Genomic DNA, 3392 nt, shown 5'->3' on the forward strand with positions numbered 1-3392 from the left:
GGTTTGGCAAAAGTCAATATCAGGTGTGTTGTTTCTTTCATTTCTTTAATAGAACAGGTCACACTTTTGTTAGCTTTGAAACTGCCTTTTGTTTGTTTGTTGGTGGAGTTAATAGCTTGACAGGCAGTTTAGTGCTTTATTGCTTCTAAAGTTGTAGCATTTTCTTTTTAATGATGTCCAAACAAATTAACTGTTAAAAATAAACTGCAGGGTAGCACAGTGGGAAGTGGAATTTAGCAGGCTGAAGATCAAAAGGAATTAAGTGCCACAGCTCTGGCCTATGTACCCATAAAAATTGATTTGACTTAATAAGTTTAATGCAGAAGGGAGTTGTATGGTATGCTTGATGCTTCCCTGTTGATTTTTGAAAAGTGTGGGAGCATGATGTCCTGCTGATGTCCATTAACTGTGCCCATGAATATATACATATAAATTGGGTGCTCCACTTTTTTAAAACCAACTCTTATCTGCAATTTATAGCCAGACATGTTAGCTAAAGTTATACACACACACATGCACACAGAACTGCTACTAGCAGCTATTTTCTACTTATCTGAAATGTTTTCTCTTATCAAGGAAGAAAAAAGACATACCTTGAAAATTTTGTTGTAATAACTTCCCATCTTGACAAACTTTGGCTGTGACTTTTAATAAACAGGCAATTCATTCCATACCCATGTGTTCATTAAATCCTTCTCCCGTGTATAGTCTTTATGGAAAAATCATCTGCTAAAAGTATCAATGAGTGTAACACACTGGTAATTTATCAGGACTCTTTTCATTCTTTCCAGGGTGGCAACAATTATTTTAAATGATCAAATGATCCTCAGAAGTGGTGTAAAGCATTTAGCTTACTTAACATATGGAAGACATCTTCTTTGGACTAGATCTTTCAGTGGAACCTCTCAATACAGCATTGTCTTTTTTGGGTTGTGTACGTATGAGAGGCAACGCCTGTGATATTCTCTCCCATGGTTTCTAATAACTTGATATCGTACTTCTCTACCCTTCTAATTTTACAAGCATGTTGCTTTTCAGATATATCAATGATTGTGCTAACCATACTTCTGAAAAAGCCTCTGCTTTACAGAGTTTTATGTGATTGTGTAAATGCACATACAACATATACATACATTTATATACATATAACATATACATATATACATGAAGCTGTTTGGCTTGGGAACCAGCAGCTTTTTAAAATGAAACCACACTCTTGTCTGTGTGTGGATGTTCTGCACATAGTTCTGCATGATTTTGCTTACAGATTGATAATTTAAGGCTGCTACAGCAGTCCTGAGCCAACAAAGTGCTCATCATTTCAAAGCTTCTTTTGTTTTTTGATTGAAGGCACAACTATTTAACACAATCCAAAATATAAAATGCTATTGCAGCTCAGGTTAGGGCAGATATCTCTTTGTTCTCTGACTCTATTTTATCCTCCAGGTATCTTTTCAGTTGTCTCTGTACATCCCTTAAACTAATTCTGATTCTGCAATGCAAATATTTGATTACCTAGCAGTAAAAATGTAAGACTTTTCCTGCCTCAGTGCTGCAAAATATTCTGTCTTATATCTTCCTGTTATTCAAAAAGACTGAAATTTTATGGATACCATTGGTCAATAAAAAGCTTGGTATCTTTCACAGAGCCTAAGAGACATCCATTCCTACAGGTCATGAGAGGCAGACATCTCAGCTCCATTTTGAAAGTCCCAGTACAAGTAGGGGGGATGTATGTTTTGGGTTACTACAGCCCTCATTGATGGGCATAAAACACTCCAGAATGGGTGGTCTCCAGCCAGATACATGATACATAAATAAGTTTAGCTGCTGTCACAAGATGCAGATATAGTTTGTTATAGTTCAATATTTGTCACAGAGCCAAGTCAGGTTATGCAGCATGTCAGCACAGACAGCACTACTCATCGGCATCTCCTAGTATTCTGGAAAATGTTAAAGTGTCTAATTATCTGCCAAACTTATTTAGCTAAGCTAAATTCTTTAAAACTCTTTCAAGTAGAGGCTTGAGATTCAGTGCACCCTTATGTGGTTTCTGAAGGACAAATTCTACTAGACCTGTATCAGAATGGCCTTATTAGTGTAAGAAGGCAGAATTTGACCTTTAATTTCTATGGGTAACATTTTCAGCAGTGTCTAAGAGGTTTAAGAGATTCAGTCCCAGGATAAAAGACTCCAGAGTTATGTAGGAGCCTTGCAAATGTTACTGTACATCTCCCTTTTAAAGTTACAAATGGTGAAAGTCAAGATAACTATTTGAAATAATAGAAAATAATTTTTATTTTATATATAATAGATATCTCAGTCTATGTATTTATCTATTTATATAATAGATCTATTTAATATATAATAGATATCTCAGTCAAGATAACTATCTTCTGTGCGCAAATCTGTTATACAAGTGGATTTATTATTTTATAAGTCATATATTAATTAGCATCATTATTATTTGTTACATTTATTACATTATAGTATAAGCTATGTAAGATGCCTATGGGGAAGGCAGACAGCCATTTAAACAAGGCAAATGAAACTAATCATTTGCCAAAAAACACTGATTTAAATTTGAAAGGCATCACTTAAATCTATTTAAGTGTGCTGTCAAGTCTGCTTTGTTAGACTAAGCTTTTTGAATCTCATTCATTCTCACTACTTTGTTACTCAAAGTGTGCCTGAAGCTTTTGCTCAGCTTTGCACACCTCTTTAAGGTTCAATCACATTATTTCTCAGGTTGCCCAGCCTAGGTGTGGGGACATGTGCCTGGGTGCACAATGGGGTGGAGGCAGTGCTGCTGCTGGCTCCATTTCCTGGCAGCAGCTCCTTCCAGCTGCCACTGGACCCAGCCAAGCTGCCCAGGTACCACAGAGACCTGCTGGAAGCTGCGTGGGCAGTGCTCTGCTGGGCGGATGCAATCAGAGCACCCTGTCCACTCAGCTCCCAGCCAGTCTCTATGGAGACCCATCCCCAAGATTGTTCTGTCGGGCAGATGCGATAGGAGCACCCAGCCTCCGAAGCTCCTGACAGATCTCCCAAGGCTGGAGCCATATCGGCAGGGCACGCAGCCAGGTGGATGTGATTGGAGTGCCCTGCCTGTATGGCTCCCACCTGGTCTCCATGGAAGCCCTGGGTCTTGGGGCAGTGACAGCATGGGGTTGGGCTGGGGAAGAGCTGCGATCTGTTCCCTGTATGCCCCTGCTCACAGAACTTGAACCCATTGCAGGGACATGCAGGCAGCAGATCGTGGCTCTGCCTCAGGCCTGCACTGATACACCCCATTACCCTGGCCTTGCCCACTCTTGAACACCGCTCCCAGCCTTCCTTCCCAAATAGGGAGTTTTGGTGAGATGTTGTGTGGGGGGGGGGGGGGGGGGGGG

Source organism: Gavialis gangeticus, unplaced genomic scaffold (assembly GCF_001723915.1).
Source record: "Gavialis gangeticus isolate Ggan-Ray unplaced genomic scaffold, GavGan_comp1, whole genome shotgun sequence".
NCBI lineage: Eukaryota > Metazoa > Chordata > Crocodylia > Gavialidae > Gavialis > Gavialis gangeticus.